We start from the raw sequence: 27,549 nt of genomic DNA, 5'->3' as shown, positions 1-27,549 counted from the left end.
TCCTGCATGAGTTGGACATCTATATAGCAGAGTGGTCCTGGAGATGTCAATAGAGTAGTCACGACAGTTTTTAAACCAATAGCATGAAACTGCTGTCATAAAGAATTTAGAGCGATGCTCTAGTTTATGAAGTACGTCATAGCGACCTACAATTTGATATGGAATAACAGCTGTTCTCTCCACTATAACATATTAAGGTAGCCTCCCAGGCAGTGGTGGAAATGAAGGAATGCAGAAAGAAGAAGCTGCATCTGCCCCATCAGACACAGGTTGTGAAGTGTGGCTAATGAACATGAAGGCTCGTTTAAGTTCAAAATTCACAATCAGGTTTTATCTTTCAATGAAAACAAAAGATAATAAAGTGTTTTTCTCATATAAACTATATGCTGAAAGTCTGCTTTCTTGACACACTGGGTAAAACCAAATATGAAAATTAACTGTTTATATTCTTTCCTTCAGCTACTAGAAATTATACAGTTAATATGACAATTACATTTGTCATTGACATTGTTTATTTGTTAGACAGGTAATGGTATAGCTTCAGGCAAAAGCAAGGTGTAATCAATAAATGGCTCAATATATAAGACCTGTGAGGTGGCAGTTAGAGTGCAAGGGAAAAGACTAAGTAGGAAAGAATACATAGCAGCAGTCACAATCTCACACCTAGGTCTCCAGCGAGTCTGACTAAAGCCAGATAACCTGAACCATCATGCTATAGTCTCTAAATTGTGGCCAGCATCTCAGCTGTCAATACATTCCATTCACACAGGTATTTCCATTCACTTTTTCTTTAGACTGCCATGCCTGGTGTTAGAATTTATTTTCTCCATCATTACAACAAGATTATCAGCACAGATGAAGATCTAAGACACTCAGAAATATGTTCAGCTTCTATTTTTTACAGTGTATCTCCTACAATGTATAATCCAAAATTGGAGCAATATTGGGAAAAGGTTTTGAGGGAAGAAGTCATCTTTTCAGAGTGGATATGTTTCTGAATTTTTCCAGTGTCAGCACTTGCATCTCTGTTTGACATATCCCATAAGTTCAAGTCAGAAAATCTTTGCCAATGTTCTAAGCAAGAGTAGTTTTGTTCATCTGGGAAAGAGGCAAACACATTACTTTTTCTTCCTGGTTTTATTAAAAATCCACAATCTTCTTGAAGGTATTTGCACCTTCCTCTTTTTCCTAATTTACTCTTTTGTGTGTTGTAGCAATCCCTAGTTGTATTCTACTGAACAGATTTTCAGTGGTCCACTTTCTTATCCCCCATACTAAACTAGCATTCAGAATGAGATAATCCCATCTCCATGCAGCATATTGAGCTTCAGTGATGAGCTATATTCCCCTCAGCGAGATAAGTTAATATATGCACAGACATAGTAGTGGTAACAGGATGTTAATCATCATATAACTAGGTAAATAAAGAAGAGAAGGGAAAGGAAACAAGTAGAAGAAATATAAAGACAACTTTAATGTTGATAGAATAGGCTGCATATTTTTAGCTGTCTGTTAGTAGCAAATGCAATTTAAAAAGTATATTTGAAAAGGCACAAGAATGAGTGAGAAAGAAATTATCACATGAGTACACTGAGGAACCAAAATGAGTATTTGTACTTTTCTGCTATTAGGGGAAAAGTGCATGTCTTGAATTTGAAAGAAAGCAGGTGGTGGAATTAACATTTGCTGGATAGAATTTAATGTGGCCTGTGCCTTTTTACTTATCTGTGTCTGCATCATAATGAAAATGAAGGTCAACAATAAAGTTCCTCATAAAATATATGTAGCTAATCTTTATGATCATAGATTTTATTAACTTCTGATTAGCAAAATATTTACTGAATGGCTTATTACTGTGTTTACAAATGTTATTGTACTCCCTTATAGAATTTTAATTTGGAGGAAGTTCAGAGTAAGTTTTACTTCATCTATTTGAGATGCTTAACACAATGTTAGAGAGTGCATATAGACAGTTAAAAATGTCACTGTCATGACACATTTTAACATACCAATTATGTTACACAGTTCCCTTTTACAGAGAGCAACTGCTGATATATTATTAATGTAGCAAATAAAAAATACTGATATATAATTTTAATTCTTTTCTTTTACCCATTCTTTATGTTTTTCGTTTTCTACATAAAAAACAAAACCTCAATTCATTATATTCCATATTATTCTAGTAAACATTGTCTCAAAGTTATCAAGCCCAGCAAAAAAGATATAGCATAAGAACTAACTTCAGATACAAATTGATACACTAGGGATGGCAAGGAACAGAACACACTAAGAAAGTTGTTTTTCAATGATTTTTGATAAATAAGTATTCACATTTCAAATGACAGAAAGAAATCCCAGGTACAAAATGCCGAACTGAGAAACATTCTAGAAGGGTTGGGGTAAAATTTAATTCTAGACAAATACAAAAATAAATGTTCAGTGTAACTAGTATATAAGGCATGCAGAATTTACCTTGCCAGAAGTGATTGATGGTTAAGACACTGTGAAGGCTCACATTGCTGCCAGGTCATTCTGTAGACATGGAAAGACACCAAAGTTGTTTGAATACTGTTGTGTGTCAACAGCTTTGAATCCGAGAGAGCATTCGTAGGTGCTTCCTGTAGATATAAGATTCCTTCCTACATGCACACCTTGTAATTTATACATAAATATACTGAGCAAATAGGACCTCTTCCCTTTCATCTGCTCCCATCCTTAAGAACCATGTATAATTCACAGATAAAATAGGAATTTCTTTATCTCTACATAAAAATTAGAGAATATTAGTGGTTCCTGTTACTGTAACATAGTGTGTTTTTTTTCACAATTGTGACCTACATCAACCACCTAGTTCTATTGTTAATAGCTATGGATTGTTTTTATATAATCTAATTCCTTGTCTTTCAGAATGTAAGTGATAATGGGACTTAAATGATTACACTAAGAAAAGATATCAGTTACATAGTAGTCCCACAGGTGCATTGCTTGCTGTATGTGGGGCATATAACAATTCTCTTGGCTTGTTAAATTATTCCTCAATCTTGGTATATATTCAAAATGAACCAAATGAAATGCTGTTACATTTAGATTTCCATAAAATGAAGAAAATGATTACTATGGAAAAGAATTGGTTGTTGAACTTTATTAATACAATATGTCAGCTTCAGAGGAGAGATTTTAGTGCTCCTGCTTCAAATTCCAAGTAGCACACAATCAGGTTTTAGAGCAATAATCAAAGCCTAAATACACATTAGTGTTTTAAGCACATTTTAACTGACCCTGAACAAAAATCCAAACTTTATTCTGCACAGATGGCAGGCAGCAATATTCTTGTACTGCCAAAAATATGTGCAGACTGGGAGAACTTGATGACTTATTAAAATTGTTCTTTTAGCATCACCTGTCATCAGTGATTCGGGACATTTCAAAGTAAATGGAAAACTTTGAATGTCTTATCAGAGAATGGACAATGGTTTCAGGTGCGTTGACAGGGTATCTTCTTATGTAGAATAAGATTTCAAGGTGAATTAGTATGCAAATTCAAATCCAGAAAAAAAATGAAAATGGAAATGAATTTTATTATCTGGTCTAAGGGACAAATGAATGAGAATTATTTCAACTCAATGCGTTGGATATAGAGCCCAGCCCAGTCTGTCTCGTGCTGATCTTCATGGGAAGATGTGTTTACACCCAAGGGGGCCATGGCTAAAAAAAGTCTCAGTAAGCAGCTATGACACTAATGCAGATTTGTGAAACCTAGGGAGGAGGTCTTAGATCTGTCATCTCAATTGATTTGTTTTCCACACTTAAATTAAGATAATTATTTTAGATAACTTAGATAATAGCTTGAAGAGGAACACCAGTTATTTACTTATTTATTTATTTGCCTTAACTAGTTCAATGTACTTGAGAGATAAATGGTAATGACTGGGGTTACTGCTTATTTAAATAAGCCAAAATAAGACGTCAGAACGTTTTCAAATATCCCATGTAAAATGAAGCATGACTTGAATTCTATAATGTTTTCTTAGCATTTTATTTAACTATGATTAGCTTTGAATATTTCACTCACATGTCTCTAATTCACTCACAGTAGCATCAGAATATTTTTAAATTGCTACTTGGTGCAATATACATTAGGAAAATGTGTAAGGGGAGGTTCTAGTATTGGAAAATGAAAAGTTTTACTTAATTTTGGAAATTTCTGGGATGTTGACTTCAAAAAAATTCTTACACATAAACACATTATTTCAAAAAATTCATTTCCCCATGGGTATCATTATAATATGGAGTTTTATGAGCCATAACAACTACATCTTACTTTTTGCAGAAATAAAATGGATTTCCAGAGAGAATTAGACATGGAGATAGTAGAGCTAAGTGTGAATAAGATATCAACTGTAAGGAGAAGAAATACTCAACTTGGAAAGCAGTTGTGGTTATAAATTAATTTTGTTTGATCATAATTTTGGAATCCACACACAATATATTAAATCTTAAAGCAGGAAACTGTGTTGTGTTACTCATCAGAGTTTTAAAAGAAATGGAGTTAATCGGGTGTCAATGATTATCTTACAAAAGTTATTGAAAGGAATAGGTTTCTGGTTTTAAGGGATTAGGAGACAGACACAACCCTGATCACTGGCACTCTGAAAGTAAAAAGGGACTCTGGGAGGATTACTGAAGTATTCAGTTAAGCATTTAAGAAGATAGTGGACATCCTTTTTTACTTCATTCTCAAGAACAAAGAGAGATTGGACTTTTTCTGGCCAAGACAACTGTTCAATGAGACTTTCAAATCTCCCACCTGGAAAAATCATGTGGAGTGATGGAACTAAAAAGCTTCCTTTTTTTTCTTATCTTGATTATGTGATAGCCTAGTCTAGCCTATTCTAAAGGAGGAAGAGAGTTCATCTCATCCCTAAATATTTAAAAGTTTTGGCTCTGCCAGACAAACTCAGATAGTTGTTGGTTCCCATTTCCTTTGGGAAAGTCATTCTTTCTCTGTTTCCTTCTCCATGCCTTCTACCCCCTGTGTGTATATGTTCTGTGTGTGTTTTCAATAAAAGTTTGCAGAATTATGAGACCATGCTTCTCTTTCTGCTCTTCCATTCTTTGACTTGGTGAAGAGATCATTCCTGAAACTGAAACTACAGAGTACCTCTCCTTGGGATATCTTTCTAGTTTTGTTTTGTTTTGCTTTATTTCTTTTATTTATACACTTTACATCTGGATCATCTTCCATCTACCACTGCTCCCTAACCCACCCTGACCTAATCCTCCCCTCACACAGCCTCCACATCCTACCTTCCCTTCTCCTTTGAAAAGAGGGAGCCCCTAACCCCATACCCTGTAATCACCCACTCTGGCAGGTAAAGTTACTATAGAACTAGGCACATCTTCTACTGGGGCCATACAGGGCAGTTCAGTTAGGGGAACAGGATCCACAGGCAGGCAACGGATTCTAGGACAGTTGGGGCACCTGCATACAGACCAAGCTATATATCTGCTGCATATATGCGGGGCTCTAGGTCCATCACTTGCTTGCTCTTTTCTTGGTGGTTCTGTCTCTGGGAGCCTCCATGGGTCCAGGTTAGTTGATTATGTTGGTCTTCTCATAGTCTTTTTTCCCTTTCGTGTTGCTCTATCTATCTCCCAACTCTTCCATAAGACTCCCGAACTCCACCGAATGATCATCTGTGGGTCTCTGTATCTATTTCTATTGGCTACTAGGCGGTGCCTCTCAAAGAACAGCTCTGCTAGGCTCCTGTCTGCAAACACAGCAGAGTATCATTAATAGTACCAGGGATCATTTCTTGCCCATAAGATTGGTCTCAAATTGGGACAGACATGAGTTGATAGTTCTGTTTCTACTCCATCTTTGTCCTTGTACATCATGTAGGGAAGACACATTGGGTCTAAGAATTCATGGATGGGTTGATAAAATCTCTTCCTGATTAGAGGAAGTGGCCACTTCAAGCTCCACTGCTAAAAGTCTCAGTTAGAGTCACCTGGATATAGACTGCCTCCTGTGTCCCTCTCATCCCACATCTCTGGCAAATCCTAGAGATCCCCCACCCCCACCCCCTGCTGCTGATTTCTGTTTTCTCTCCCCAGCTTTCACTATACCTTATCCTGCCTCCTCTTCCTCTCCCAAATTCTCTCTCCTGCTCAGAGATTTCTTGTGGTAAGAGATAAGTCAATTTTTAGGCAGTCTATTAATTAACTGATATGGCCTCCCTACAATAACCTCATTTGGTTTTAAAAGTTAATTTGCTTCATTGTTCATCTCATGCGAAAGCATAACAGGTAACACTTACATGTTTTAACTCAACAGTGAAGATAAAAATTCTTAATCTATTATTTCCCTACATTGCTGAGAGGATGAAATATCTGATGAATCTTAATTACAGGCATTTATATTTGGTAAAAAAAAAAAAAAATTGAGGAACCACCATTAGCTACCATTTCTCCCTTGGTGTTTGGTAAAAATTTGTGCTCTCCAGTCAATATATTTTATTAATTATCTAAATGATTGTGTTTTACTCATTTAAGGCATCAAAGAAACAAATATTTCTAATTTCTCACCAATCTTTGGAGAGGTTGTCAAACCTGGGTGGCTTAAAGAATGAATTCAAACCCTCTCTCCTCAGGTTTTTACATAATAACTGGTCTAGATTTGTTCTCTTATAAGATTAAGTAATGTCTGAGGTCTGCATTCTTCTGTTCCCATGTTTGAAACTCCTTTGACTCAATTCTAAGACTAACAGAAAAGTCCTGGGTTAGAAAATCAGAAAATAAGAATTCGATTGTTGACTCTGATAATATTTACATTTGGCTTTTAGCTCTGAGTCCTGGCTTCATTGCGCTCAGTAAGCATATTGTTACTCTACTAATTTTTCATTATTTTTATGAGAAAAATACCATTCTAGAATGTGGCTTGACTTATAGCATATGATACTAGTTATTTTTTACATATTTCTTACGGGGCCAAATTTTACATATTATTTTAAGGGAGCTATTATAATATTGAAACATATTCATTATGTGTTGGACTGCCCTTTTCCTGATCATATAAGAAATACTCTAGCAAGTAAAGATTTAACACTATATTGGTTTTATGCCCATAATCTAGTAAATAAAGATTTAACCCTATATTCGTTTATGCCTTAGAATATTAATTAGTAAAATCAATTACCAAAATTATATTTTCATTTTATGTTTTTCTGTACTTACAACAAATATTTAGTGTAAAATGAGCAAATAAAATTGCACAAATGTATCTAAACAAGATGTAACCCATTAAATGCAGTGTTCCTTTTCTTTATTCACGTATTTTCTCTTCATTTTAATGTGAAATTTTGTGTAACCAGTTGGTTCTGAAACTTATGATTTGAATACTTCATTATTTATGTCTTACAACATAGTCCTTCCTATCCAAACTCACTTTCATGTTTAAAATGTAAACCACATTTGTTTAAAGACAAATCAATTAATAAATTTTAGAGACTAAACAACATACATATTTTAACAACAAACTTATGAATAGCTTATAAATATTCTTAAACATGTAATGGGCAAGATCTCAATCTCTTTTCTACTTTACCTTTGCCTCTCACACACACAAAAAGCAAATATGTAGGTCTTCTTTTTCAATAATAATAGTGATAATAATAATTAGAAAAGCAATAAACTGTACTGGCCATTTCACTCATTATAGTCTTAGTTATTCTACATAATTATCTCAAATATGGAAAATATTTTCTGTTTGGAGAAATGACACTTTAATTTTATGTTGTCTCATCTAAGTACATGAAGATATTTAGTATGTTCAAAAGTAGAAGTTTGCTGATAAATAAGCTTTTAGTTACACAAACTTTGATGGAGAGGATGACAAGCCTAAGGGAAAACATGTGTGGTCTGGAAGTATAGCTTTAGGTACATCTCGATGTGTGCAGGTTGAATGGTAGGCATTCAGGAAGAACACTGCAGTGTAATCTTTGGAAGATGGGTCAGGAACATAAGAACATTGATATCCTTTACTTTTGACTTCCAATCTGCATCTATTTACTTTTGAAGAAACTTTCCTACTAGCTTAGCTCTTCCCTTTGGAGCATATTTCTCACCTTCCAGTGTTTTAATTGACTTGGCTTCTAGAAAAATTTAGGACCCTCTGCTGTGCAATCCTTCGTCTGACTTTCCTATGTCAGGTGGTTGAGTTGATATTGTTAGTATACCATGAACTTGAACTTCAGAATCGCCCATATTGCACCTCTAGTGGTTTGAATTTACTATTGAATACTGTGTTTGAATGCTTGGCTCACAGGAATTAACACTATTAGGAGGTGTGTCCTTGTTATATTAGGTGTGGTTTATTGGAGGAAATGCACTAGCGTAGGGTGGACTTCAATGGCTCTTTGTGTTCATGTCCCTCCCCCTATAGGAAACTCTGTCCTGGCTGCAGCCAATCAAGATGCAGAACACTGCTGGGCGTGGTGGCACACACCTTTAATCCCAGCACTCTGGAGGCAGAGGTAGGCAGATTTCTGAGTTCGAGGCCAACCTGGTCTACACAGTGAGTTCCAGGACAGCCAGGGCTACACAGAGAAACTCTGTCTCGAGCCCCCTCCCCCCCCCAAAAAAAAAAAAAGATGCAGAACACTTATCTCATATTCCCACCAGCCTGGATGCTGTCATGTTTCCTGCCATGATGATAATGGACTAAACCTCTAAAATTGTTCTGGGTCCAATTAAATGTTGTCCTTTTAAAAGTCTCCTTTGTCATGGCATCTTTTTATAGCAATGGACACGATAACTAAGTATCAAATAGGTATTTTGTATCTTTGTTTTAAATTTATATCACTTTTTTAGGTCGATATATTTTTTTATCCATGAGTGTGTGGGGAATTTTTGACTCACATAAAGCCAAAATGTCACTCATGAAAAACAATCTGTTTATGCTCTATCTATTCATCTATCAATCTATACAGAGTGTTTTCATGTATAGAATAATTTGTAATTGGACTTGTTGAATAGGTGTGTATACTGATTGAGAAATATGCATTGGAATAATAAAACTCATTGGAAATAAATTGCAAGTTGAGCTGAAGCTTTACAGCCTAGGTTGGCATCTTACTAGTGGCAAATCGCCTATTTCAGCTTCCTGAGTGCTGGTGTGTGGAATAAAATGTCATATTCCATTTTTAAAAATATAACAGTGCTTTGCCTGGGCCCTTTGGAAACTTTTCCTTCAAATCAAAAGACTGATCTAAGGCAGACAAAGTACAGTCAGTGTGCTAGATTACTAAACCTGTAAATTGGGGAGAGACTAGATTATAAAATTTAGGGGTATACAGGAAAGATTGTACATCTTTGAATACTCAACCAGTGGGACAGAGGGGAAAGAAATGTATGCTTAGGGTGGTCAATGGACATTTTATGTTCAATCACACCTCTCATCTTGCTTGACTCTGTCAGATCATAAAATGCATGATCCTGAATTACCCACTCTGAGTATTCATACTTTGGCATTAGTAAGTAGGGATCCTTTTCCTTAACTTGGCATAAACTTATATATCAGCACTACTAACCCAAGATTGTTTAATTAAGTAGAAATCTATAATTACATACAACTGTGTCTGGCCACATGGTTCTCCTTTCTTTTTTCTGGGCTCACACCATTCCAGAAATCAAGAATACCTTTCGATTATGAACTGTTTGACATTTTAAAAACCAGATAAAAATCTACGTGCTTGTGCTTGTAAATTTTGCATGTCCTGTAAAGATATAGTAACTTAGCTAGCTCTCAGAAACAATCTATGGTTTCATGGGTTTAATGACTAATATGTAAGAATCTGCTGGATGGTACAGATGTCCCATTATGCTTATTAGAAGGAGTTTTTAAGACATCTTTGTATGTCTAGAAAACTTTACTCTCAGTTCTTTTTATCAGCTTTCATCTTCTGCTTCTTGTTTCTCCCCAATGTTTATATATTTCTGCCTATTTTGTACATTAGCCAATTAGACTTGTCTTATTCCATGGACAATTGTTCTTGGAACATTAGTGTGAATAATTTGACTTGGACCACATGACACTACTTGGCTGTCATACTAAGGACGGCATGCAGAACAATTTCTATTAACTGTTTGATTTACAAATATCTCCAAATAGGATTGAGTTTAGAGTAATGCCATGGAGTAGAATAACATAAAGGTTATATCTCTTTTCACATTTGCACACACCTATGAAATTATTAAGCAGAGGAAATTGAGTATTCAGGAAAACAAAAACAATAGGCTTATTTATTTTTACAGAGTATTGCTGTGTTGCCCATGTTGTCAGAATAGCTACAGTGTGTCCCAGACTGGCTTAATCTTTCTTTTGCCTTAACCTATCTAGGGTCAGACAGGATCACATTTGTATATCCATTTTTAACTGTCAAAGTCAAAAGAATGATAGCAAAACTTTGTCAAACAAGATGTAAAGCTTTTTGAGCATTAGTTAAAATATAATAAGAATGCACAAAAAGAAAAAATGGTGGCAGTGAAATATAATAGAATGTTAACAATAGATGATTTTTGTTAATAGTTGTGCACTATAGTCCTAAATTTTTGTATTCTTTCTAACATAGTCATTGATCACAATAGCCATGAAAGTAATAATATTTTCACAAACAGAAATATTAATACTTAGTCTTAATTTTAATAGGAATATGTATACAGTAATTAATATTGCATTATGACTGGTTATTGTATAATTTATTTAGAATGTCAGACAATGATGTTATTGGATAAGCATGTTTCTTAGCTTTTCAGCACACACAAATATCTTTCAGAGATTGACTTTCTCCTAATTTATAATTACAAAAGACTACCAGTCTGAGTTGCTTTAGTTGTCATGAAACAGGATATTGATTGGATCAAAATAGTAACTGGATATTATTTATAAAAGCATGAAAAATAATTTCTGCTGTTGGGTTAAAACAAATATATCAATTTTGAAGAAAAAATAAAACAAATGATAACATGAAGAGGAATTTAAAATACAATCCAGTTAGCACAGGATAGGAACTTGTTTTCTTTTCTTTTGTAAATTCACCCTTTTTCTAATGCTAAACAAACTCCAGATTAGGAAACTGTAAAATTCCCCTTTCAAATGTTAAAGTAAAGGGGAGCTGTGTCTGCAGACTAGACTTTCTGTGTTTTCATTTGCAGGATGCTTCCCCCTAGGTAGTATGTGTTCACAACTGAATTATGACTTTGGCTCCCGGTCAGATCCTGTTGAATCACAGAAGATAAATTGATCAGCAATACTAAAGTTAAGGCTCATAATTCAGTTGTCCAAAGTGCATCTTGCAAAACCAATTTGGGTAAGCAATAAAAAATTGGGGAAAAACTGCCAAGAATACCTCTCATTCCATTTTATTTTGGTTGTGAGAGTTTTGCCTAGCAAATGTGCTTTACTTTCTTAGAATTTACTGCTTTTTGAAGCAAATGCAGAAATTGTCTGGATTGTCCAACTCAATGTTTTATCATCCTTCAAAACCTTCATGTTTCTTAAGACGAAGTAAAGAATGTTTATATATTGTCAGAGAGCATTTCTGATCCAGTCTATCAAGGAAACTCTCACTGTGTGTCAGAGAATCAAACATATATGCGACTACATGCATTGAATATACTTCACACACTTGATAAAACTCCATGTGTAATCCTCATTTTATTGTCTAAAATTCTAAATTCTATTTGGAAAGAGCTGTCTTTTTGGTGTTTGCTTTTGTACTACCAGTGTCAGACAAGATAACCATATGCCTGAGCAAATAATCAATTTGAGTATTAACTGTAATCATAAATAGTATTTGTTCAATCCCTACTCTGTAGCTGGTACATAATTGACAGATGAGAACAGCAAGAGCAAAAAATGGTAAAATGAACCATTTATAAATGCATTGGGTTATTTTATGTTGGTATGTGTGGAGGATTTTTTTCAGATGATTAAGAGGCATTTCCTCATTCAATTTACAGAGTGAATATAAGATTGGATGCACCACCTGTTATTTTAAAATTATAGTTAATGATGATAGAGTCAATATATAGCAAATAACATTCCTATTTTTAGAGCTGATAAGCACTGTACTATAATGTTACATAATATTATATGTATATACATAATTTTTTCAGTATTTATAATGATCATATGAGATGGAGATTATACACAATTTGGTTGGACTTAATAAAGTTGAAATCCACAAAATCATATTACTTTGATTTTCTTCATGAAAGCAAGAAAGACAAAGGGAAAAGAAATCTTATCAGTACTTAGCCCTCAAACTTAATACTTTATTTTTTGAAGTAGCAATTCATTGAAAGTTTTAGGGAGTGTTCTGAGATGTAACCTAATCTTCATGAGTTTAGGATTTCAGGATAGGAAAGATATCTAAATCCCATGCAGAGAATGATGTCACAGTGCTGTCAAGCTAAGTGGACAGATACAATACATATGCAATACATATGAGACTTCTGATAAGGAAGATAGTCACTTACAGACTTTGTATGAGGTCATTTTCAAAGTTCCTTTAAGCAAAGTGGTTATGAGTGGTAAGGGACAGTGAGAGCAACAAGTCAAAAATCCAAAGAGTCAAGATGAGTAAGATACTCTGTAAATGTAAGAAAATGTCCAGAGCTCGGTTGTGGACTATTTATTGGCTTCAGGAATATAGAAATAGTAATTTTTTAAAGAGCTACTTTAGTATTAGGAAAAAATAATACCAGGAGAAAGAAAGATGTAACTAATATTGATAAAATATTTTCTACTTGTACTTTATAAACAATTACTTGTCAAAGAATGCACAAAAATAATCTTCTTAACATTAAAAATGACTCATAAAATATTAAAAAAAACTGATTCAGAAGTTCCTAGTGGGATATATAATTTATAGAAGGACCCATGGAGAATGGACTGAAAATTACAGTCATAGATACTCTAGCAAAGATATGTCATTTTTTTGGCAAAATTTCTGACCACTGAAAAAAACCAATGAAGTTGTCATCAGTTTTCCCAGTAATCTGGTGGCCAGGAAAAAGAAATGAAGCCAAGCAGTGGTCACCCATTCCTTTAATCCCAGCATCCACAAAGCAGAGTTTAATCCCAGCCTACTTCCAGAACAATCAGAACCACAGAGACACCCTGTCTTTGTGGGAAAAAAAAGAATGAATGAATGAAAAAAAGGAAACAACCATAGAACCACATGAATATTAAGTGGCTCATACAAATATTGCATCAGCAGCTGAGATTTTAACAGTTCATTTTCGTTAATGGAAGGATATGCTAGTGCAGGGTGCAAGCAATGGAGATAGCTGAAATGTGAAAATGTATTACATCCTCCAACTTGCTCTCCCTTGGCTAGGGAGAGTACCTGAAGGTGAGGAGAAGCTCTGTAAATAGGAAGGCTAGCAGAATTTTTGATATTAACCCAATTCAGTAACAGGTTTTGGTTCACACTTGGAGAGTGTGATATGAGGAAATTTCTATTAGGCATGTTTAAGTACAGAACAATTTAGTTAAAAGTTTCCTGATGTGACACAATCTTGTGTACATAACAAAACTTATGTGCATAACAAAACTCTTTTCAAAACTGAAGTCACCCCTCCCATATAGATGTGTTATATAGATCAATTATGAGTCATATTAAGAGCCTGGGGTAAGATCTGGTGTGATCTCAGCACAGAGTTTACCAGGATATTAACCATATCCATGCCAAACTGTCTGAGCAGACGCAGGTAGGCATTTCGTTCTTTGACTAGGCAAACCTTCATGTTTAGCATTCCTATTTTCCCCTGGTGCTTATCTGTGAGCACATGTACTTTGGATTCTCTGCATAAAGGGGGTATCTTATGAATGGAAGAGTCTTGTTTTGGATTCACATCTGAATAAGCAACAAAAATGTGTCTTAATTAGACCTTCGATTGCTATGATAAAACATCATGATCAAAACAAGTTAAGGTGAAAACCTTACAATTTTCCAGTCATATTCTATCACTGGGGGAAATTCATGCAGGAACTGAGGCAGAGGCCATGGAGGAATGTGGCTAATTATTTTGCTCCCAGTGGCTTGCTCAGTCTGCTTTCTCATCACACACTTAATAAGAGCCCGGGAGTGGCCATGCTCACAATGAGCTGGTCCTTCCACTTTGATCAGATCAACTATCATGTACATACTCCACAGACTTGTCTATATACCCATCTTAGTGGAGACATTTACTCAATTAAGATTCCCTCTTTTCAGATATGGCTATATTTAGGTCAAAAACACCAGCCCATATTTAAGAGACTCAAAAATTTAAACATTTATTTGCAGGTTTCCTCTCTAACCACAGATGAGAAAGAAATAAGCAGAGCTTCTGCATAGAACACAAAACTGACTAAAGCACAGTATGGGAACATAATTTCATGTTCTCTATTCTATGTCTCAATACACTTTCCTCAGATACTTGTAAGCATGGTTCCTTCTTTATTTATTATCTAACAAGTCATTTTCACAAGCAGCTTCTCCAGCAAATGTAAAGACAATCTTTTTCATGTTTCTGTATCTCTGCTGTGTAATTTTGCTCCTTTTAATGAAAATTTGTTTATTGATATTTTTATTTACTAGATTCCAACCTCTGTAGAAGTTTTTGTGTTATCTCTCTAGTTATTGTAAGTACATTAAGTAAATGAATATGTGGAGCATAGTAAATGTTCTATAATTTTTAAGTGCATAAAAGAGAGTAATTACCTTTAATTGTCTGACTTAACAAACACTTGTGCCTAACCACAATGTTTGTTGCTATCCAAATAAAGAGATTCGAATCTTTTCAGGACCCCGCAGACAGTGCATGTAATATAAAATATAGGAACTTTACGTGAAGAAGAGTCAAGAAAACACAAAAGATCATACTAATGACAATTCTTCAGAACTAGTAAGAAATTAGGTTATCAGTTAATTTTGCTTTCAATACTGGGCTCAGTTTTGTTTTTAGTTTTAGTTTTTTGTTTTTTGTTTTTTTTTATAAAATATGCATCCTTCATTAAAAACAGTAAGGACTGATATATACAGAATCAAGGAAGTTTACTTTTCTGTTATTTTTCGTTATGATTTTAGCATACTTAAATGCTTACAGAGAAGGTTGTGGCAATGGAAGGCAGCATTCATGTTTCTTTGTCTTATTTTGAACTGCTGCAATAGTCAGAACTCACTCTTCAGTTAAAAACTCTGAAGAGCATATCATAGGGGTAACATGAGACAAAAGTTACAATTGACAAGAGATTCAGTCATCTCACAAACAAGCATGAAAAACAATATAAACAACAAAAATATTTGGAAGAAGATAGTATATTGCCTCTCCAGCAATAATGGGATCTTCTAAAATAACAAAGATTAAGCTACATTGCACAGAAAAAGAAAAAAAATAGATTAGAAAGTTGTTCTCCTCATCTCATGCACAGGGAAATTGTTAATGAGTCTAAAATGAGAGTGAACAAAGACATGCCCCAGTCTAGTTTGAAGGGCCATTAGCCACAGGCTTGGCAGAGGAATGGCAATGAACTCCACACAGAAAAAATACTTTAAAAAAAAAGCATTTATATGGAACTCAGAGGAATTCCAAGCAATTCTCATTCCTTGGAAATATGTACTGTGAGAAATCTGCAGTTTATCTTCAGAAGGCCTTTCACTATAACTGGAGGGACTTTGCAGCAGAACAAGCGGTGACTTGCACACTTTTATTTGATAGGTGTTCTAGGGTGCTGAAGAGGTATGGAACAAATAGAATCTATATGGTTAGAATGGAAAATGTTCAATGGCTATCTTAAGAGACTGAGAAAGTGTAGCTGCTTATTCCAAAGCTGTACCAATCTGGTCATAAGGCCTAAAGAAATTCAGAAGAAGCCATGGTTGGAAGACCAAAGAAGGTAGATTTTGATTGTCATCAGAGGACAGCAGCAGCAGCAGCAGCAGCAGCAGCAACAGCAGGATGGATAAATTCACCAATAGTAGAAAAATCCAGGAACAAAGCAGGTAGAGTTGTGAATAACTATGGGAAGGTAATCAGGTGGAAGATACAGCTTTTTCTTCAGACCTTTTTATCCTTGCAGCCACTAGAAGGTGTCACACACATTCAGAGTGGTTCTTCCAGCTTTACTTAAGCTAATTAAGGATATATTTCACATTAGTGTCAAAAATTAACCCAAATCTTACAATCCTAATGATGGGTACCAGGAAGTTTGACACTTGCATGATTCTATATCCTGTCACATTGTAAATCTCTGCTATCTTGGTATGTAGTGAAGTCACTTGTAGTGGTGTGTGTTCTCATGCTAACTATGTTACCCACAGACCTGTTTGCAGCATCCTGAATGTACAACTAAAACAGAGCCTGCCCACAGTTTGTTTTTGACTGGTCAATAAAGGTATCGACGGCCAATGACTGGGCAGGGAGACACAGGCAGGACTTTTAGGATTCCCAGGAAGGGAGTGAGGAAGGAGGAAGAAGGGATTCTGCTGTGACAAGGGAATAGGAAACTGACCACACAGGAAAGGTGGAGGAGGAAGAACGGCCCCAGGATTGCTGCGCAGTAGGGTCCAAAGCAGCAAAGATAAAATAAAGATTTAGTAAGCTTCAACTCAGGAATATTGGAGTGGAGTGTGTGTTAGACATATGGACCGTGAGAGTGGCATAGCCATTGGCTTTTTTAGGTATTTAAAATATAAGGTTGTGTATGCTTGCCTTTCTTTCAGTAATCAACAACATTGAGGTGGTAGCTAGACATGCACATGAATACTCCTGGAAGTATAGAGCAGATAATACCACATAATACCACAACAGTCACTTTATGTTAAATGTCTTCATTAGTCCTTTGATAATTTATTACAACCGATTTTGATTTTAACCCTCCTCCAGAACACTTGTTCTTCCTTCTCTATGTACCTAAGTGTGTGTGTTATTATTACATTCTTTAATCAGTCAAGGTAATTGTCTGCTTCCCACATATTCAAGGACAAGTAGTCTTATATTGTAAAGTTTTACATATCCCAGGGGTCATGCTTTTAGAGCTGTCTCTCTTTCTCCCAGGAGTTATCACTTGCCAATAATTCCATGGTGTCAACTTGTGTGCCTAACTGCTTTCTCCTTGGTGGAATTTTTATTTGGTGTGACCTACCACAGAATTTGTATGTGCTTTTACAACCCCTGTGAGTTTATCTGTGTTGATGTTCTGGTGTGCCCAAAGAATACTATTTCCTTGTAGTCATTCACAACTTCAGGCTCTTATACTTTTTTCTGCCTCTTCTTCCATATGGATCTTTGATTCTTGGGAGAGAGTTGCAACATATATGTGTTCCCATTGGGCTGAACAAACTGCAGTCTCTTATTCTCTGTACTGTGGCCAGTTGTGGGAACCAATTTTAACCAAGGTTGATTACATGGGATAAAACCCATATCCTGGCACCATTTTCAAGCTAAAAACCTCTGGCAAGGCAACTTATAGACATTGGGAAAAACCTACCACTAAAATGCTGATAAATGGATATAGTATCTAATGGACTCCTAATGGCTTATTGTTGTACCATGGAACACTGGTGAACTTTAAAGATATATAAAGAAGTTATAATAACAAAATTAACTAGTATTGCTCCTATAGACTCAAAGATCTGTATCTTTAGATAAAAAATATCTCAGGAAATGTGCAGTAAACCAAGTTGGAGGTTCACACTTCTAGTTCTGGTAAATTTGGAGAGTCAGAAGTAGTGGAAACAGTATGAAAATCCCACTGAAAACCACATTTGCTTATGGAATTTCTCAGAAATGCATAGTTATGTAGAATATACTGTTTTTTAGGTGAAGTCTTCAGGTTCAGAGGATTCCAATACAGCATAATAAGTTAGAAGGAAATAAATATGCAGACACATCAAATGGCTATTTCAATAAACAGTAAGGTTCTAGTAATACTATTTAAGCTGGAAATTTGACCGAAAACCTTTTGGAACATATAAGTGAAATAAGCACAGAAGCAGTTCAGATATTTAGCATATGATGACAAATAATTTTAATAACTTGCTTTTAAATATTGTAAAAGAATATGTTGTAGATTGGGCCTTGAATGTTCTCCAGTACCTCATTATTAAGTAATTGGCCCTCAAAGTGCTGTTATTGACAGGCAGTGGATACACAAGAGGTGGAGACTAGTGAAATGTCACTAGGGGAGCTTCCTAGGAGGACACTTAAGTCCTGTGCCCTTCTTGTTCTGACTTGCCTCCTTTTAAAGAGGTGAGTGATATTCTGATCACACATTCTCTTGTGATATGTTGTTCCTGAAAGACTCAAATCTGAAAGACCAACAAAGCACAGCTAGATCATCTGAAACCATGAGACACATATAACCCTTCTCTTTTTAAGTTGAATATATATGAATATATATTCTCATAGCACTGGAAAGTTGAATAATGTAGAACTTCCTATAGTATTGATATTACTTCTTTAATTAATATAAACATGGTCCTATTTATGCACAGAAATTGTGCTAGATATCAGGAATTTAAATATTTGCATGCTCTATCCTAGAGTCCTACCCTCAAACCTACTGAAAATTTCCTGTTCTATTATCTCCTTTTGTCCCTGTATACCACTTTTTCTCTCTCCTCTCCCTTCAATTTCTGCCTCCATGAACCCTTACTAATTTTGGTTTTTCAAATGGAACACACTAACTGAAGATCCAAAGCAAACAATTAGAAAGAGGAGAAAATAAGTGGTGTTTGGCTTTCTGGATCTGAGTTACCTCATTCATCATGCTTTTCCAGATTCTTCTAGGTACTTGAGAATATCTTATTTTTAACAGTACAATAGCGTTATACTCTGTAAAGATGCCATATTGTCATTTTCCATACCTGAGTAGATGAGCATCTAGGTTATTTATTTTCTGGCTATTATGATTAAAACATTAATGTACACACATGAAAAAATATGTCTACAGCAGGATACATAGTCCTTTGGGTATATTGTCAAGAGTGACATGCCATTTCTTTAAGTGTTTCTTGGACATTCGTTATGCATTTTTGAGAATTCTGTTTAGCTTTGTACCCAATTTTAATGGGGTTATTTGTGTTTTTTTTGGGGGGGGGTTGGCTTTTTTTTTTTTTGAGTCTAACTTCTTAAGTTTTTTTTTTTTTTTTTTTTTTTTTTTGTAAGGATTCTTTTTTATTGGGTATTTATTTCTTTTACATTTCCAATATTTCCAATGCTATCCCAAAAGTATCCCACATGCTCCCCCACCCACTCCTCTACCCACCCACTCCCACTTCTTGGCCCTGGCGTTCCCCTATACTGAGGCATATAAAGTTTGCATGACCAATGGGCCTCTCTTTCCACTGATGGCCGACTAGGTCATCTTTTGATACATATGCTGCTAGAGACACAAGTTCCGGAGGGGGTGGGTATTGGTTCGTTCATATTGTTGTTCCACCTACAGGGTTGCAGATCCCTTCAGCTCCTTGGGTACATTCTCTAGCTCCTCCATTGGGGGTCCTGTGATACATCCAATAGCTATCTGTGAGCATCCACTTCTGTGTTTGCCAGGCCCCGGCATAGTCTCACAAGAGACAGCCATATCTGAGTCCTTTCAGCAAAATCTTGCTAGTGTATGCAATGGTGTCAGCATTTGGAGGCTGATTATGGGATGGATCACCGGATATGGCAGTCTCTAGATGGTCCATCCTTTGTCTCAGCTCCAAACTTTGTCTCTGTAACTCCTCCATGGTGGTTTTGTTCCCAATTCTAAGAAGGGGCAAAGTGTCCACACTTTGGTCTTCGTTCTTTTTGAGTTTCATGCGTTTAGCAAATTTTATCTTATATCTTGTGTATTCTAAATTTCTGGGCTAATATCCCCTTTCAGTGAGTACATATTGTGCGGAGTTCTTTTGTGATTGGGTTACCTCACTCAGGATGATGCCCTCCAGGTCCATATTTTGGATATTAGCCATGTATTGGATTGTAGGTCTAGTGAAGAAATTTTACCAATCAGTAGGTTGTCATTTTGTCCTAATGACAGTGTCCTTTGACACTGAAAGTTTCATAAGGTCCCACTTGTCAATTGTTTTTCTTAGAGCCTGAGCCCATCACCATGGAAATGCAAATCAAAACAACCCTGAGATTCCACCTTACACCTATCAGAAGGGCTAAGATCAAACTCAAGTGACAGCAAATGCTGGTGATGATGTAGAGAAAGATTGCTCCATTGCTGCTGGCATTGCAAACTGGCACAACCACTCTGAAAATCAGTCTGGAAGTTCCTCCGGAAACTGGAAATAGTTCTAACTGAAGACCCAGACATGCCACTCCTGGACTTATACTCAAGAGATGCTCTACAATATCACAAGGACAAGTGCTCAACTACGTACATAGCAGCCTTATTGGTAATAGTCAGAAGCTGGAAACAACCCAGATGTACCTCAACCAACCAATGGATACAGAAAATGTGGTTCATTTAGTATTCAGCTTTTAAAAGAACTACTTAATGAATTTTTGCAGGCAAATGGATGGAAATAGAAACAGATGATATTATCCTGAGCCAGGTAACCCAGACCTAGAGCGACATGCATGGTATGCACTTGTTTATAATTGAGCATTCGGCCAAAGTACAGAATATTCATGATATAGCTCAAAGACTTTAGGAAGCTTAACAAGAAAGAAGGCCCAAGTGTGGATACTCCAATCCCACTTAGAAGTAGGAAAAAAAAAATCATGGGAAGCAAAGAACTGGAGGGGACTGGGTTGGAAGAGGAGTGGGGACAAGGCAGGATCAGGTATGTGGCAAGACAGGAGAGAGGCCCAGAGGGCCAGAAGAGTGAATGAAAATATGCAGCTGTCAAGTGGGTAGCAGTGGCAGGAACATCTAGAAACTCCCAGAGACCTGGGATGTGAGAAGCTCAAAGGACTCAATGGGGAAGACCTTAACTGAAATGTCCAACAGTGGGGAAATGGAACCTGAAGGGTCAAAATCCAGTAGATAGGACATAGCCCTTATTTGAGGCATGGGGCCACTCACACATCTTCCAAATTTTGATCCAGAATTGTTTCAGTTTAAAGCAAATGAAGAGACAAAAGTGGGGCAAAGGCTGAAGGATAGGGTATCCAGTGACCACCCCAAATTGGGATTGATCCTATGTACAGACAGCAAACCATGTTATCGTTACTAATGCCATGCTGTGTTTGCAGACAGCAACCTAGCACAATTGTCCTCTGATAGGCTTTACCAGAAGCTGACTGACACAGAAGCAGATACTTATAGTTAACCATTGTATTGAGGTCGGGGACCTCTATGGAAGAGTTAGAGATAGAATTGAAGAAGCTGAAGGGGATTGCAACCCCATAGAAAGAATAATAGAATCAACTAGGCCACACTTGTCAGAGCTCCCAGAGACTAAGCCACCAACCAAAGAGCATACATGAATGTACACGGCCCCAGCACATATGTAGCAGAGGATTGCCTTGTCTGTCCTCAGTGGGAGAAGATGTATTTAATGCTGTGAAACTTAATGCCCCAGGAGAGGGGGATGGTAGTAGGTGTGAGGTGAGGGTTGGTGGGTGAGTGGGTGTGGGTGGGTGTGGGGGGAACTCCCTTTCAGAAGCAAAGAGGAGGGGGTGAGGAACTTCTGGAGAGGGGACAGGAAAGGGCCAATATTTGGGATGTAAATAAATAAAATAATAATAATAAAGATGAATGGGGGGCAAAGAATGGCAAGGCTAGGTTACACAGTAAGCACTGTTTGAACTGTTGGAGGAATCTTCACACTGATTTACATAGTGATAGCTCCAGCTGCAATCTCCAGTGAATAATTGTCCCTCTTTTATTTTATTTTTTTAAATCAACTCTAGGTGTTTTTAATTGTTTTTCTTAGCAATTCTGACTGGAGTAAGATGAAATTTCAAAGTAACTAACTTTAATTTACATTTCCATGGTGGCTAAGTATATAGAAATATTTTTAACTATTTTCAGACATTTGTGTTTCACCTATTAGACTCCTTTCAGTGGCACACTGTATTTTCTTTCGGGGTTGTTATATTCTAGATACCAGCTCTCTGTCAGATGCAAATATCATAGAACCCTTTCTCCTATTGTGTAATATATCTCCTTTCTTGGATGATTCTGTCCTTGGCAGAAGTAAATCATTTTAGTATCATGAAGAATTATTCATTGTTTAATTTAATATCACACAATCACAGTCTAGTTCAGAAAGTAGTTTGTGTCTTTAAATGCAAAAAAGTTAAATTCCTTCTGCTTTTCCATCTTAGATTAAAGGCATGTGCAAGTAAAGTATGAATCCCACCCCCAAATCAGGAATTATTGACCACTAATGACTTCTAGGACAGCACTTAGATTTGTAGTTTTACAGACAATAATCCACAGAAAAGTTTCCTCAGGTGAACATTAATTAAAATGTGTTATAAATGTTACAGCCTCAGAATTTTACCCATCATGCCATCTGCATGTAATGTCCATATCATCACTTCCTCTTATCCTAGCTCTGAGGCATTGAACACACTGTCAAGGATCTAGAGATAACAGGTTGGTGGAAGTGCAATACAAGGATGAATCTGTCAGTCAGTAGAAAATCACGCGACAGAGCTAACAAGTGTGTGATTGAGCAGAAAACATGAGCAATGATTATACATCAGTGTGAATTCTGAGGCTTATGAGACAGCAGATGTAGACAAATCTGATTTTTATCACCTGTGACATTTTCACATAGTGAAATGTGCCTTTCTGAAATATGTAACATTGTTCCGGACTTGCAATCACACTGTGGCTGGCTTTCAGACAAGTTTTGTTTACCAAGTTCTTTCAAAATCAGGAAGCCACTCAATGTCAGTAGTCTACAGAGTGTTAGCATTTTAGATTTTCATTTTGTATCAGATTCCTTAATTATATTTAAGATGTTGAGAGAGAAGTAAACATGTACTTAGTTTATTTTCATCCTTATTTTTCTATTTCTCTTTCCATAACTTTTCTCTTTCGCTTCGCCATTTTTTTTAGATTTTCATTGAATACATTTTTCTTTTAAATAATACATGCTGACCAGAGATCTGCCCCCTTATTCCTCCCAGCTCCCCTGACCTCCTTGGGTAAATACAAGCTATATTTACTCTCAATACTCTAATTTGGCTATAAGTATAAAGTTAGCTGGCCGATTATTTTGTATAATATTCAGACACTTAGAAGATAATATTTAGAGATGCCAGAAGTTATCAAAATATTACAAAAATAGTCACAATGATGGCAGGCTCAGGGACATACACGAAAGCCATGCATCTGTGAAGAATTAACTGGAAACTTACTCATATTTTTCTAGAAGAGATTATCTGCCAGAGCTCCTTAGGAAGCATGGATAGGAAAAGCTCTGGGAAAAAATATTTTTAATTAAAATAGGAGGAAAATGGATATTTTGCGATAATTCAAGAGATTATTGAAAGAACAATCAAGTCAGTAACTGTTTAAAAATGCATTTGGTCTTAGATTTTTAAGGAGTAAGAAACATTTTGGTTGGTTGGGATTTTCTGGGATGATCTCCCTCTGTGGTGAGAGAGACGTTTTCTTAGTATGAAGGACAAAGTTTGATTTTTACCAGAAGTCACACAGCTAAGTAATGCCTTCCCAAAATCATAGAGAAAAAAAACGTGTGTGTGTGTGTGTGGGGGGGGGGGTGTTGCTGAAGTTCATTGGAAACACTATGGAAAGTCGGAATGTAATCATTCTAGAAACACTTCATTGGTTATCTTCAGCATCCACTGGGGAAATGCTGCCTAAGGCACAACTTTATTATAGCTGAGCGGAATCATTGAAAATGATAAGGTTCCTGAGTCAACAAAAATTAATAAGCATTTTATGAATGCAGAGGCTTTAGGGAAATTTTATGTAGAGATTTTATATAAACCCTTAAAATTTTAACTTTATTCCTAGCTGTTAGAGATAAAAATCGCTTTGAATGATTTCCATTCAGCTGATGCATTTCAGAGGTCTGTTTTAAGCAAAACCCACTCAGAAAAAAATATGAGAAAAATGTGGTATAGGCAAATGATAATTGGATGAAAGAATTCACTTTTTACATAAAGTGGGGGACAGGCAGCATTCTTGATATGCTACAAGAGCAAAGTGCACAGCAGATATGGGATATAAGAGTGGCAGTGTTGTTTGTCGGAAGAGGGGATAGTTGGCATCAATTCCCTTTGGTTAGAGTGACTTATTGTGGAAATCCATCCATGCAAATGAGAGAATTTGTAACTTTTCCATGTTTACTTTAGGTAAAAGTTTTGTTTAGAAGGCAACAACTCTGTGTGCTCATGTCTGGGTTAATTGTGATGTCTGTTCTCAGAAATGCCATTTTGTCCATCATGTATCTGCCCATAAAGCAACCTGTGTGTCCCATTGCAGAAACATTTCTGCATTAGATGTGTATTATAAAGGTGCTAGATGCAGACCTAACTCTCTTCTTAATCTCTCAGTTATGGCATGTTCTCTATCAGAATCAGTTAGCAAGAGGGTCTACTCAGGGGGAAGAACTGTATGGAATACTCAACAGTCTGAAAGAAAGCCATCATTGGAGGAAAGGTTTGTGCAAGGATGCAATGTACCAAGAGACCTCGTATTTGATTCTGACTTTGTTACTACATAGGATGGGTCATGCAGTACCCACATAGCATGTAATTTGTGACAAGGTCTCTCTCTATAGTTCAGGCTGGTTTGTGAGTAACTATATAGCCCAGGCTCTTTTCTCTGTTTTAGACTACCCAAAGTTGAGCACATAGATCCTTTATTAGCCCTTATCCTTACTTTATATCTCATAGTTTCTTTGCAAGACCAAGTGAAAAAGTAAAATAAAATTTGAAAATTATTCATAGCAGATGGCACATAAACAATATTTAAGCCTGAAAATTAAAAATATATATAAAATTAATAGATTAAATATTTACTTTAGAAACACCTAATATTTAAGAAAATATTTTGTCATTACAATGCTACAACTACTATTTTCCCTTTGGCTACAATTGCTAACAATTTTTTTCCTTCTTGTCATTACAATAGAAATAAATACATATATCTTTATAAAAGACCATGCCTGATAAGTATATAACACTAGTTTACTCTTAATATATGTAAATTATATGCATATAAAACATGTAGCATATGCTCTGAGCTGTCTTTTGTTCCTCAACTGAATCATGTCACTTGGTTTTCAATCTGATATGACCAAATGCATATTACTTACATTTACCATAGTGGAAATGAAGACAGGAAGTCAAAGCGAAACACCTACGGCAGTACAGAGTAAACATAACGGGGCTGAAGATGCATCCACAAATGGGTCACAGTAGCAACCCTCCAACACTGAAAAAATGAAAACGCAGTAACAAGCAACAAACAAGCAAAATAGAACAAAAGTTAATGTTCAAAAGCTGCCAGTCCTCTAAGTCCCTCATGTCCTAGAGTGCATCTCCAAGTCACAGACATAAAGTAGAAAGCTTTATGAATGCTTAATGAATGCTGCTTGTGAAAAGATGGCATAAAGAAGGCCATGAGAAACTGTAGAGAGAGACCATTGCTATCCATATATCCCTCTCTTTTGTTTTAGTGTCTTGAAATGCCTTATTTTTTTGTTTCTTCACTAGCAGTGCATATTCTCCCTGGAGCCAGTGTGGTTAAAGACTGCTGTCCCCTTTCAGGGACTTCTGTTTAAGATCATTGCCATCTGGAAATATTTGGCACATCTTCTTCCAGACATAGGTTGTAAGCTGTTCCCTAAGAAGTAGATTTTGTGTTTCCCACCTCATCTCCTTAAACATAGTATATTTTCAAAGAAAATTATGCTATACTGTCTTCTGGTTACTTTATATGACTGAAATGTTCATACATAAATGTTAAAAACAAACACAGAATTTTAAATTCTCTCCAATTTCAAGTACTTTACCTTCTGAAGGCTCTGAAGAGCCACAGAACAGCCAGCACATGCCCACTGCCACTCCAAATGGAAGTCAAATCTTCAAAGCATACCCAATATTTTAAACTCTGGCAGAAATGCTAAACTAATTATCTTCGGAAGTAGGATTGTGCATGTTTATTTTGTGATTTAATAAAAAGCTGACATAGCGGCCATTAGCTTCCCAGAGTCTGCTCCGTTTAATATGCAAAACACATAGAAATTAACATAGTAATTATGTTAGAACTAACAGGATACAAACATTTTAAATGGATTTAACACATTAAATAATTCCATGTCTTATGTGGCCCTGGTGTCTTTCACAGATGGTCACAACATTTGCTAATTTGTTCTACAGGTAGTGCAAATTAATGTGATTTTCTTTGACTCATTCTTTTTTAATGTGAACAGATAGCTTTATTTTTGTCTTAAATTTATTGTTATTCTGCTCAATGTATATTTGGTTTCCTTAGTAAAGACGTATTATATCCTATTGAAAATATTGGCTCCCTTTGCATCCATCATTGATATTGGGGCAAGAGAAAGTTAATGAAAATATATGTGTTTATTGTAGAGTACTGGACAAATGTGAATAACATTCACACTATTCAACCAGAAAACATTACTAGAAAATGACTTGAAAGATAGCTTTGTGAATAAGAGCACTTATCGTGTTTGCAGAATATCTCTGGTTGATTCCCAACAAACACAGGACAGCCCATGGCTGCCCATAACTCCAGTCCACTGGTGCACATGTTACATAGACATCCAGTGAGTAAAGCACTCATATACAAAAAATAAATAAGTCTAAGAAATCATTCCTTTTTATAGTATTTTTAGCATTTTAAACATACTTATTATTTACAACTATCCATTTTCCTGGTAAGGGTCCTAGAATAATTTACACCCATTATAATTTTAATGTCCCTATTATTTGTGCAAACTATTTAAATAAGGCAAGGGAAATAGATGTTTTTTCTCTCAAACTTTCAACTATGCAGTATGAACAATATTTTGTATTGTTTCAAGAAAATAAATATAATCATCACAAGTTAAGAACTTAATATGACGATGTGTTTAATTTGTGTATTATTATCAATTAAAGGCTTACATGTAGTTTAGGCTGGCTTGAAACTTGAGATTCTTTTTCATGCCCCTCCACAGAGCTGGAGACAAGAACTAGTGTACTTAGCTGCAGTAATAGTTCCTCAAAAATAGGACAAAAGTTTCTTTGAGGAACATGTGAATTTAAATATAAAAAGAATTTTTAAGAGGTTAAATAAACCTGATTGTCTCACTACAGTACTAAAATACTAAAGTACTCAATGAATATTATTGTCACACTTAAACTGAATAAATTAGGAATCAGACCAAAGGGATTGCATTTATTAAACATAATAGTATTCAATCATTAGGGGACCATAATGGCATGGATGTAGTGTGAGTATAAATGATTCATTCATTATCATGAAAATGAAATGGAAACTATCAGCGAGTTTTGCTTATATGCAGAACATGTCAAGAGTTACTCTTTTGTAAACAGGTTAAA

General features: G+C 35.8%; 1 long non-coding RNA gene across 1 annotated transcript; it reads right to left on the bottom strand.

The window, feature by feature from the left end:
* Window positions 1–1,583: 1,583 nt before the first annotated feature.
* On the bottom strand, window positions 1,584–26,069 carry Gm32423. Its single transcript, XR_387961.2, has 3 exons — window positions 25,992–26,069; window positions 25,293–25,411; window positions 1,584–2,532 (listed from the first exon to the last, which is right to left on the bottom strand). It is a non-coding gene; the product is annotated as a predicted gene, 32423 (long non-coding RNA).
* Between the last annotated feature and the right edge of the window lie 1,480 nt (window positions 26,070–27,549).

Source organism: Mus musculus, chromosome 8 (assembly GCF_000001635.26).
Source record: "Mus musculus strain C57BL/6J chromosome 8, GRCm38.p6 C57BL/6J".
Lineage (NCBI taxonomy): Eukaryota > Metazoa > Chordata > Mammalia > Rodentia > Muridae > Mus > Mus musculus.
This window is presented reverse-complemented; position numbering and strand designations above follow the sequence as displayed.